Source organism: Sturnira hondurensis, unplaced genomic scaffold, assembly GCF_014824575.4.
Source record: "Sturnira hondurensis isolate 20B ecotype Veracruz unplaced genomic scaffold, ASM1482457v3 Scaffold0011291, whole genome shotgun sequence".
In the NCBI taxonomy this organism is placed as follows: domain Eukaryota; kingdom Metazoa; phylum Chordata; class Mammalia; order Chiroptera; family Phyllostomidae; genus Sturnira; species Sturnira hondurensis.
The window spans coordinates 3,916,152-3,929,355 of record NW_028083922.1 but is presented as its reverse complement, the minus strand read 5'-3'; positions in this window follow the sequence as shown (position 1 = coordinate 3,929,355).

Sequence of the window (13,204 nt, the reverse complement as noted above, 5' to 3'; positions counted from 1 at the left end):
TGCAGAAACTGAGAAACAGAGCTGAAGTAAATTGTCCATAGTCATAAAGTTGACTAATTGTCAGGTTCAAAGTAGAAATCAGTTTCCTTTGAAGTTCAGTCCTGTCCAGGCTCTAGCTACTCTAAAAATAGCTTTCTTTTTAATATTCTTAGTATTCGTTATCTAACTACTCTTGATCCATGTTTTTCTTCGAAGTACTAAGGAAATCAAAATGTTTAAATTAGTTTTGGTGTAAAATCCATTCATGTAGAGAAATACTTCTGATCCTTCTCTGCTTAAAGTGAAGATTTTGAAGAAGACTTGTGTTTGCAGGATAGTCTCCCCTCCAGTAGTGGTGGATCAACACTTTCTTTTCTAGGGAATTTTTTTATTGCCCAGTAACTGCTTCTTCATATTCAGTGGAGTGGAGCAGTGGTGGCGTTTGATGATTAATTAGTTCAAAAAGTGTTAGTTCCCCAAGGATAGCCTGTTAGATACTTTCCAGGTCATTTTAAAAAAGAAATCTATTATGTGTACAGGTGGTGGCACACTGAATGTAGATTGGTTGGAATGCACACAATGCGTTTGCTACTTCTGCAAGTCTCATTGCTAATTCCCTGTTACAATAATCCCAAGCAACAATCCAAATTTACACTTGACAGTAAGAGATCTGAGCACCTGCCTCTTTGATTCTACAATATATTATGTTAAATATTCCTTGCACTTTCTTTTTAGATTATTGTGATAACCTGCATCTTTTGGCCCACAAATATTTTATCTTAAAGTGCCTGGAGAATTATTTTTTCTATTCTGAAGAATTTTGTTAAATCAATTGGGTTAATTCTGTAAATGGTTGGCACTAGCTCTGTGTAAGGTGGTGGACTTCAGTACATTACAGTCACCAATTAATTTAATCCCTGAAGTTGTTCCCCGCCATGTTGGCATGAAATACGTAATAAGTGTGCATTGTCCTTTAAAATATTGTTAAGCTGTTTTTCATGTCTGAAAATAACGACTTGATGTTGGTGCTGAAGTGGTAGCTTAAACACACCCGGTGAAGCTAAGAGATTTTTTGCAGGAACCTGGATGCAAAGATAGGGACCATTTTATGTGAATGTATGCAGAGCCTCAGGTAGAGGACACATTTCATAAGAGATTTGCTCTTTTTTAGGTTTTAGAGCCATTAAAACCCAGGGGCAGAATTTTATTTGCCTCTATAGCAGATGCAAGTGCTGGGTCTCATTAGTAAGATACACATTTTACAGGTGCTGAGACCCCTACCTTGTAGGGTACAATATTTAAGACGACATCTTTTTCAAGCATCTGCCATATGCCTAATGTTGTGCAAGATGCTGCAGGGATCCAAGAGAAGCAGAAATGGATAAGGCCACAAAAACAAATACTGGACCTTCTTAATTTAACCTCTTATTGACCATTTGTCCGCAGTTTTAGGGAAGAATAAATCTGAAGTGCTGAACTGTGAAGATACACTCCAAACAATGATGAGTGCTAACTTTACGGTTCTCAAAGTGTCCAGAGTATGGCTATCAGTGTAAGAAGAATTAAACCTTTGTTATTAATAGTTTTTACTATCCAAAAGAGATCTTATGGGTAGAATGCCACTTTTAATCTTTTCCCAGGTCTATTCTGCATCTCTTGAGCTTCTTTAATTACAATCTTGAAGGTGTCAAGTAAATAGATTAAAGACTACTGATATTAATTTTTAAATGTATTACTGTTTCTAAATCTGTGAAAACGTTTCCTCTCCTCCATGGACAACAAAGGCAATGGTGCAGTATTTAAAATTTTTTTTTGTTTTCATTCTGGTTGATTGTTTTAAGTATAGTACAAATTAATTACATAAAAATTCACTTTTGTATTGAGAAGTAAACAAGAATCTGTTGAAAGTGTTCTTTTGTTTTAATTTTATCTGGATATAAATGATCTTCATAGTTTCATGCTTGCATGTTCAAGTTGAGAAGGCTTACAAAATTTATCCAAAACATATAGTGTTTTTCCCTCATTACTCATAGTCATAATCACTACCACAGGCTATTTGAAAAATCATCAATCTGCATTCAGCTCTGTGCTGTGAACTTAAACAGCTTATTTACTGGGCTGTATATTAATACTGTCTTTTCCCTCAGAAGAAAACTGTCTCATGCCATAGAAACTTACAGGGAATTAACAGTCCTATGACCCTTTAGTAACCCCTCCATTGTTCTCTTCTCCATCTTTTGGTAGAGGTGGGCAGTTTTCATCAGAATGCTGACCAACCCTGCTCCCCAACCCCCACACTAGCTGGCCAGCATTCAGTGTCTAGGTCCAGGCTGTTGCTATCCTTTCCTTCACTCCAAACAGCCTCTTCCGAGGATTTCATTTGGAACCTGTCATCCATACAAACCATTAAACTATGCAGGAGAACTCTTCTTTTGTTCTGGGAGTAGCCAAAAATCAGTTCTAGAACTTTAAGGCTTACCCTGGCTCCTAAGTGCCAGAGCAGCAAGGTATTTTACTGCCTGGGGCTAAAGTTGGTGCTCTTAAAGTGGCACCTCATGCCACATGAAATATCAGAGAAGTTCCTTATGGTCCAAGGAGGTGCTTTTGGGTCACTGGTTGATGATTCTATCTTCTTAACTGCTGTGGAGGGGCTCCAGGCATTTGTTTCTTTCTTTTTTGTACATTGTTTTTTATTGTGTTTTTCAATTACCACCTGTCCCCGTTATATCCTCTTCTGCCTCTACACATCCCTCCCAGAAATCACTATGCTGTTGTCCCCATCCATGAGTTCTTCCTTTTTTCTCCCTCAATCCCTTGTTGCTCATTCCACATCTAGTTCTTTCAAAACATATTCCATTCTCTTAGAAGTTCATTAACAGACGTGGCAAACTTAGTGATTTGGCTGCTTGGCCAATGGATCTTGAGGTGAATTGCCCCAAGAAAGAGGTTTCAGATACATTGATTTTTTTGGCATATTGACCTCAAGCCAGCTTAAGCCATGACCCTTGCTGACCTCTTGCCTGAACACCACAATTATGCTGTTTACAAAAAACAGTACTTTTCTTCTATATTTAGAAAAAAAACATTCCTCCATATTGTGTTTATTCCCTGTGTTTCTCCTTTACTACTTCTGCATAACACTTCATTTCTGACACCTTTGATCAGCAAATAAGTTGAGATTTTTCCCCATATCAAGCAATTTTCTGTGACATCATTTGGGTGTCTTATAATTTAACTCAATTTTGACACTAAATACCAGAGGATTTCACAGGAAAGTGTCCAGTCCCACAGGACCGTGTCCTTGTCCCTGTTCAGATCTCAGGTACAAGTCCAGATTGTCACCTGCGCTTCTGACAAACAGACTGTGGATGAAAGGTTCAAGTGACCCCCTACTTGCATTTAATTAATTTTCTGGAGCATTTCACAGAACTCGGGGAAATGTGTTGGCCACTTAATTAAAGGATATGATCAAGGATATAGATGAACAGCCAGGTGAAGAGATACATAGGTGGGGTGGGTGGATGGGTAGGTGAAAATGGGGCTGAAAATTTCAAACTTCTAATCATGGCTTGGTCTTTCCAGTGACTGGCCTAACCCCCACGAGCCATACAGGAGCCCACCCAGAATCACCACTTGAAAACAAAAGATTCTCCCAAATCCCAGGGAATTTCAAGAGTTTCAGGAATTCTGTGCCAGGAACTGGGAGCAGAGACCGATATATATTTTTTAATTACAAGTCACAATATTATACTCTGTCTCTTAACTTTTCATTTGTCACCTTCTCCCCACCAGTTCGTTCTCCCAGACAGCCAGTGTGATATTTCTAAAAGCATCAGTCCCATGTGCCATTTTTCCTCTCTTAAACCCTTTAATCACCTGTCACTGATTTTAGGATGGTTTTACCTGCTCTGGTCTCTGAAGACCCCACTAACTCCGTAGGCACCTGCCCCCAACCCCACAGCCCTGTTCCCATGCTTCAGTCACTCCATTCCTCCCAAACCCCTCCTTTCTTAGGGCTTGCACAAAGCTTCCACTCATTCAGAAATCTCCTTCCCACCTTGCCCCCTGGCTAACTTCTCATTCTCCTGGTCAGGTGAAATGTCATTTTTTTCCTCTGAGGCCTTCTGCAATCCCTAGACCAGGTTAAGTCTCCTCTTGATTAGATGTTCACTTCTAATTTTTATGGCATGTACCAGTGCTTTAATAAAATTATTTGAATAACTTCCATGTGTCTCCCCCACTAAAATGCAAGTGTCAGGAGAATAGGAGCCATAGCTGCCTGCTTCAGTGCTGTCCGCTGGCACTTCTACCTATAACGATGGAAACATCCTATTTTGCACTCTGCAGTCTGGTAGCCGTCAACAACAGGTGGTGACTGGGCCCTTGTAATATGGTTAATGTGATTGAGAACTTGAAGTTTTAGTTTTATTTAATTCTAGTTAATTGAAGTTAAAATTCAGCCATGCATATTTAATGATTACCGTATTGCATAGCATAGGTCTAACTCACCACTGTGTCTCAAGTTTCTGGCATGACATCTGGCAGAGTAGATATTCAATTAATATTTGTTAAATGAATCATTTTGGGGGGTTTGTGTTACTGATCTTATTTTTGGATAATGAAACCGAAGGGCAGAGAGAATGGAACCATCATTCACAAGTGGATATATGCATTTATTTATACTTAATCTAATGTTTAGTTCCAAATGAGATTTGATACTGTGATTAGGTAATTCTCTTAATCACCAAGATTCAGTTCAATTATAAATTCCTCTGTGAAAGGCCTGCTACTCAAGTCTCTAAGTCTCAATTTTTCATCTGTCAAATGGAGAATATAATAGTAACTATCTTTTCATGTTAAAAACTTAAATGGCATAATTATATAAAATCTTTGTTTCACAGTTCTTGACACAAAAGAATTGTTCAATAGATGTTATTTGCAATTATTGTTAAGTATTGTTTCTTAAAACCACTTAAATTTTATGAATTCCTCCTCCTCGACAACAGAGGTAGTTGCTTCTTCCGTTACGGGCCAGTATTCCCTTTTTAGACTCTCACTCGCATTGAAGCATGCATGCATCTTATGACCATTGTCCTCTTCTCCTTCATAACTGAACTGTGGCCTCCTTAATAGGGGAATTTCCTTTCCTTGCACAGCACCTGGTTCAAAGCAAGCACTGAGACAAGCTTACCAAATGAATGCAGTGCAGCGAACTAGGGCTGAAACTTCCATTTCTTGATTCATAGCCAAGGGCTCTTTTTATTTGATACTGCAGTCTCTTACTTCTTGGGGTGGAAAAGTGGGAGATTCTTTTTATTTACCAAAAAATTTTATAATCTTTGAATTTATGAGTGTTTTATAAAATATGTACATAGAATATTTTATAATGTTGAATGTGCATGTACTAGTTTTATGATAAGAGGAAAATAATTAAAATTGTATACAAAACCTGAGTATACTTCCCTTCTGTGTCTTTTGATACCAGGTTGGACATGCTCCTAAGGATTGTTTCTTGTGATTAAAAGTTTGTCCTTAGTGTCAAGGAATGCTCCTACACATTGAAGTGTATGTCCTACTGATACAGTTACATGGAACAAGAATGAGCAGAAAACTATTTCTGAGATCTCAGGAACTTTTCTGTAGGGCGTGGCACTAATATGCATACTAATATGCATAGTACAGTGTGTACACATCTTGAATTTGGGCTAATAACTCTAAGTGCTTCATATATATTACAGCAGCTCTTATTTCTTCATAATTCTAGAAACCAGAAAGAGAAGACAGTTTTCTTTTGAACAGACAGAACCTTGTTGTTTTGGAAGAGGGACACGTGAGTTAGTGTAGATTTTGAGTGAAACTTGAACTGGAACTCACATTTCTTCTTTCTCTGGGTCTAGTATATTATATTTTCAAGGAAAGATCCTGGGTATAACTTGATGTAAGTGTATGTTTTACATCATATAAACAGTAATATATGTTATGATTATAAAAAGATATTAATATTTGAAAACTTAAATCTATAGTCAAATAGCAGAAGATGTAGTTATAGCTAAGAAAGTTAGTATGATGGCTGTGTTGTTGGTACATGTAAGATTTCAAAGTTTTATTTCTTGTTATGAAAGGGATGTAAATTAATTTTATGCTCTATTTTCTCAGATAGTTGGAACTCTGTAGTCAGAGGCCATCATGCCAGCCAAGTAGTCCTTCAATTCTAACGTTGGTAAACATGAAAGGTTCAGAACTTAGACATTCAAGTCATATACCAATAGATTTTTTTTTCTGAGAAGTTCCCTGGATTTAAATTTCTCTTCAATATTTAATATGTTGCTCAGGAAGACTGGTCCAAGAAAACGAATACATTTCTCTTCTGTTACTATGCATTCAAACTGCAATAAAAAGAAAATAAGGTATATGCTAAAGCTCATGTGTGAAACTGCTATTAGACTATGCAATATTCCTGATGAATTTGAACTAAAACACTCAAAGTTTCCGAAGTGAGAGTGTAAAAAACATACACCATTCTTTAGTTGCAACTTAATTGTAAAAAGTGAACTATTATTTATCTTTTTAACTAGAGAAAATTTTATTATAATTTAATGAATTTGAATTCACATTTAAAACTGAAATTAAAAAATTTAACTTCTGCTAATTTACAGGTGAGCAAGTTTATTTGTAAGATGATCTCATCCGTAACAATTAGCTTAATGGATATTAGGGTGAGTGATTTTAAAATAAAATCTGAAAACCAATGACATGATTTTGCATTTGAGTGCTTTTAGCTAGTACAGTGAAGTTCCTGATTGTTTATTTCAATGCTGTATTAAGAGGAAACACAATTTCTTCCTTTGTATACAATGTATTTTTCAAGTGTTGATGAGATTAGCAGAAATTTAAAAGGTGCATTAAAGCTATAGGCTTATTTACAAAGTAACATTGTTTAACATTAGTGAAAATGCTAAATTTAAAACATGTTACCAAATTTTCTTGTCATGAAGGCAGTACCTAGAACTACAATAATAAAGTCCAGATAACTGACAGATAGCCTTGAGACTTGGATATAAATAAATTAGAAATTAGTTTCTTATAAGTATATTCAAATGTTGGCAGTTGTAGGGAGAATTTGAGTTGTATGACAAACAATAAAAGCATGGCATGGGAAAGAACTGTGTATTGAGAGCCAAGATAACTTGGTCCCTGTCTCAGTCAATACAATAGGTGACTTTGGAGAAACCATTGTTTTCTCTAGTGCTTCACCTCATCTGTTGAGTGAAAAATTCTGACTAATTGAACTCCAAGACTTTTTTTAATGTTAACTATTAAAAGCCTCCCCGCCCCTCAAAAGAATAGACTTCTAAGTGTTGAGTCACATGTACCAGATTTCATGTGGCATTTTTGTATTGTTTTCATTTACCAAAAGCTCATGTTCTAACTCATGTTCTATTATCCTTTTTTACTTATAGAATTGGGCTTTAGTATCATATCTATAACTATCCCATTTCTCTTTCCTAGAATTCTCTACTTTGTAGGGGCCATATGTTGGGCTATATTGAGATCTATATTGAAGTATGGGGAAGGTATAACCTCTCTCCATCCAGTATAATATGAACTAGATGTATTGGGTCCACTTTTCTGGACATGATGTCAAACATGACCAGGGTGAACATATGATTTATCATCCAAATCGGAACTTTTGAGATTGGAAAGGAACACTATTAACAATTATATGTTGACAGCTACTGTTAATCAGGACTGTGGGGGAAGTATATAGGGACTGAAAACAGGATTATTTTAATGTGTTCTACACAGTATTGCATGCTCTTCTTTACTTTTTCTCTACTTTTCTTGAGGCAAGAGTGAAAAGATTTAGGTTTGAATAAATGGAATGTTTTGATTCAAATAGGTCAATTGCAGATTTTGCTTTTCATATGTAAAACAGTATGAATAACCAAAAGGAGGGTTCAATTTGGCCAGAAATTCTGAAAAAGGCAACCAGACAAAATCCAAAACACCCAGTGAAATATGCAGTTCAGTACCTCGTGTTGCTTACCTCTCCATGAAAGGTCAAGAAGTACCTCCTACTGGGACACGTCTGCAGTCCCTGAAAGACTGATTAAAGTTCTATTGAACACTGAATTGCTGAATCTAGTGGACCATAACTTATGTAATTTTTATTATACTTTATCATTCACCTTTTAAAACCATTTCAAATGAAACATTCTTTAGTAGGCAGCAGAAACCTGAGAAATACATGCTTTCTTTATAGTAACTTTAGCAGTTTGTTTGACTTCATTAAGTCAAGGTTGGTGTGAATTTCTTAAAGGGATTTGAATGTAAAATTTTACTTAATTTTGGTGTTCAAGTTTTGGAATGAAAAAAAAGTCTTAGAATGAACAAGATAGATTTTGTATTGCATGGGAAAAACAAGAAAAATATTTTTTTCATATTTGATATAATAGTGGCTAAAGAGGTATTTAAAAATTTCTTTTGCTGACTTAATTCAAAAGTTAAGGTGTGGGTGTAAGTTATAGATATCTGTCTACTCTTGCAAAATTCTATAATATTCTGAGTTCTTCTTCAGTAAGACCTACTCTTTCAGCAGGAGATTTGAGAAAAGTCAGAAATTAGGAGTTTTGAAGCTATGTGTATTCTACTCTTAGACACACAGAGAATTCCCTTTCTCCTTCCCTGTTCCACACTCCTATTACCCTGTTCTCAGTTCCTAATTCTCAACTCACTTTAAAGCTGGACAGAGGGAAGTGCTCTAGAAGTATATGATATCTGGGTAAGTCTGGGAGATAGACCATCTCCCATGTCCAGTGAAGGGTCTTGAGCAGGTTAGGATGATTTCTATGTCCTTGAGCATCAGAATTCATGTCCTTAAAAGCTACATAATGCTGCCAGAGACCCCTGGGATGGAAATCTGCAGTAAAAGAGATATTCCCTGAGAATATCAGGGGAAATACCAACAGCACTCAGATCTCTGGGAGCAAGATCTAAACTCTTTAACATGATCTTCAAAGCCCTGCTTTATTCACCCTAACTTTTCTTTTCAGTCCCATTTTGTAGGGACCAGTTTGTTTTGGTCTGGCAAATGAGACTTAGCTCTGTATGGAAAACCTACAGAAGTGAAGTGGTGGGCAGGAGCCAGACCTTCAGACAGAGTTTTCCCGTGGGAATCAGGCCTAGAAAATGCATACAGATTGTTATGGCTTGCTCTTGCTAAAACTCCATCACCCTGGTCTAAAACAACAAATGTGTATTGTCTATCTTCAAGGTAATATCTAAAGCCTGTCTGAGTTTTCCCAAGGACAGAACTAATCAGCTCATCGCCATTCCCCTCTGCATGTTATTTTCATTTCCTTGATTGTACCTAAAATGTAGACAGTAATGTTCTATGTAATAGATGATAAATCTTTCTCTGGTGTAAGACCTGAGGAAAACCATAAAAGCCTGTCTAGGCAAGGGTTGACGTGCTCCCCTCTTGAGGGAGTAGCGAAGGCATCCATAGGCACTCTCCCCTTGAGAGAGTAGCCATGCCTGCTCCCTTTTTCTCTGCAGGGTAGTTGTAGCCTGTGCTTTTATTCCCATCATCAGCCACAGTGGGCAGACTCTGCTGTCCAGGATCCACTACACAATTTCTATCACATTTCCCCCTCATTTGCTATACTAGATGTCTTTATATCTTTAGTGTTTGCCATGTTTGCTTTATTGCCAAGCCTTTAAAAAATTCAAGTCTAGTCCTGGCCAATGTGTCTCAATTGGTAGGAAGTTGTTCCACAAACTGAAAGGTCACTGCTTTAATTCTGAGCCAGGGCAGTTGTGGGTATGGTCCCAGGCTGGGATGCGTATGGAAGGCAAGCAGTCAGTATTTCTTCCTCACATTGATGTTTTCCTCCCTCTCTTTCTTCCCCTCACCCCAAAACATACACACATAAACAAACAAACAAACAAATCAAATCAAATTTAAATCCTCCTCATTTGATTTCTCACCCCCTCCAAATCTTTTCTCCTGGTTAATCCTATTTATCCTCAGATCATCATTTAAACATCCATTCCCCAGGAAAGCCTTCTATCATGAGGTCAATTCCATATTCTATGTATGTATTAGTGTTCTATTGCTGGAAAACAAATCAATACAAATTTGGGTGCTTAATAGAACAGAAGTTTATTAGCTCACAGTTACCATGAATTAGGAGTGTGTACCTGGCTTAGGTGGGTCTCCTGCTTCTGTCTGACAAACCTGGAAGGAAATAGTTGGCTGGGCTGTTTTTCATATTTGAGATCCAGCTTCCCCTTCTAGGCTCATTGGTTATTGGGAGAATTCATTTCTTGGGTCTCTATAACTGAGCTTTCCTTTTTTTGCTAGCTGGCCAAAGACTGCTCTAAGCTCCTAAGGGTTGTCTACAGTTCTTTGCCTCCTGACCCCCATATGGAGTTTGTAACATGGCTGTTTGCTTTTTTCTGAGCTAGTCGAAATGCATCTTTCTGGTGCTTCACCTTGTATTAAAGACTCTTCTTATTCTGTCAGGCCTACCCAGGTACACCTGGATAATCTCATTTTTGATGGACTAAAAGTCAACTGACTAGTAATTTAATCACAGGAATAATATCCCATAGTTACATATTTGGCCCTTGCTCAAGGGGAGGGGATGAGGTAGGGTATGTACACCAGGGGACAAGAGTCTTGGGGCCATTTTAGAATCCATACACCTCAATGCTCTCTTGTGCCTTGTGCTTCATCTCTTTTATCACAAAACACAGTTTTCAGCAGCACATTCATTTCTGTGATTCTTTGATTAATGTTAGTGCCCCCCACTGGCAAGTAAACTTTATGAGAACAGGGAATACTGTTTGGGGGGGATGCTGCCTTTGCTCACTGTGGTATTTTTTGGACATTAATATACAGTGTACAGCAGAGTATAGGTGCTCAACAAATATTTAAATAAATTAATGACTTTTATTGACTGAGTAAATGAATGACTGAATGGAAGTTTCACTGTGATTAGCTGGCACAAGGTGGGCATCTCAGACTACTCATTCTCTAATGCTCATGCACTGAAAGATGTCAGCTTAATACAGATGTTATGTCTCTACCTTGAGGTCACTAGAAGGACTGACTCTGAAAGAAGAAATGGCTCCTTAGCTTCAAAGCCTAAGGGAAGACTATTTATGTTGCAGCTTTCCTGGCATTATTCATAGGTTTTTTTTTTTTCCTATTAGAATAACTTTCAGAACCTGAACTTCTACCAACCCTCTAATAAAAAAACCATGGTAAACCTACATCTTCCAGCCAGGCTACACTAGCTGAGAGAGTGGGTTGACACTTTGATAGACTCAGGTCTTTAAAAGACCAAGAGGATTCCAGTGAGGGTGGTATAAAGGCACACACTGTGTGTTGTGTGTGCATACATTTTGTATTTATGAAACTAAGTGTTGCTGATTGGAGGGGAAATGGAAGAGGTTTCTTTTGCTAGAAGCTTACTTCCTCTTGCCCTTAATTTCTTGTATATGTAGTCCTTCGGTCAGCATGTCCCAAGTGTCCTCTGAGACTATGGCTTCACAGTCACAAGTTCTGGGAAGTTCCAGTAAAACTTAGGACTTACACATATAGGTGGGAGAGGGTGATGTCTCTCAGATTGTATTTTCAGTCTTTGCTGATAAATTCTTCTCTTTGTGTCTGTATTCATCAGGGTTCTCCAGAGAAACAGACTAATAGGAATATACGCTCAGGGTGGGCCAAAAGTTTACAGTTGTGAGCACACAAAACACAGAGTTTATTATTATAGTATGATTTAGTAATTATTGTATTATTTTTCAGATGGAAAGCTGTAAACCTACTTTTGTGCCACCCTGTATATTAAGAAATATAAAGAGGTTTATTTAAGAAATTGGCTCACATGGTTGGCGAGGCTTGATGTGTCCCAAATCTGATGAGGGTGGTGGGCAGGCTGGTGACTCAAGAAAGAGTGTGGTTTAAATCCATAGGCAGGCTGCTGCATAGCTGGGGAAAGCTGAAGTTGCAGAGGAAGTCTGAAGGCAGTTTTCTGGAGGGATCTTGCTCTGGGGAAGTCAGTGTTTTGCTCTATTTAGGTCTTAACTAATTGGATGAGTCCCATTCACATTACACAAGGCATTTGCCTTACTTAAAGTCCATGGATTTGTACATCCATCTCATGCAAAAACACTCTCACAGAAACATCCAGAATAATTTTTGGCCAAATATCTTGACACTGTAGTCTCATAGTGTTGACACATAAAATTAACCATCACAGTGTTCCTATGATTTAGTCTTACAGAATTTAGCCCTACTGTGAGGGAGATAATATAAGTCTGACATAAGACTATTATCTGTTCACCATCACAAGTTTGGCTGGGGTGGGGTGTCACAGAGGCCCAAGGCTTTAGATTTTGACATGATACTGGTTTTTATAAGACCGCTATTTCCATAAACTTCTGAAATATAGATAGTTTTTCAAGGATGTGTACCTCTCCAAAATTACAAATGAAGTAGGAGCTGAATAATGATATAGCATGTAACCCCAGGTAGTCAGCTAATCTTAATATTTATTTTAATCTTCTTATTGCTCTACATACTTATCAAGTGGCTTATCAATAGCTCAATACTCTAGTTGTCTACCAATGACTGTGACACTTCTTAGTATCATATTTAGGGACCCATGTTGTCTTTTGGGATGTCTGTATAAAATGACCTATCATATAAGAATTCCTTGGTTGGGGCTTTGTTCGTATTATGGTCCCGACAATATTTTCCTCTGACTCAAGAAGGCAAGATTCGTCCAAATACCTGTACATCCTCCTTGTAATGCCAGAAAGCTAAAAACTCTTCTCAGTGTCCATGTTCCACACAGAATTGGACACATGGTTACTACCCAATAAAAAATGGCAATATGAATGAATGGATGAATGAATGCTATCTTTACTTTTAGATATTTTGGTATTTGGTTCTTTTATCATTTGGATAGACTATATTAAGTGATATAAGAAATATAATGTAGAATCATTAGGATAGGGTGGTCTTTATGAGATAGTCCCAGAAACAGGCAATGAGAAGCAGTGGAACATGAGCATATTCTGCAGGCAGCATGTTGCAACAGACAGAAGCTACAAGAGACTGCCTGTTCTGTGGGTGAGCAATGTTAGCATAAGGAGTTGTCAGAGGACAGCTGGATAACAACAGTACTTGGTGGTTAGACTGAAAGAAGAA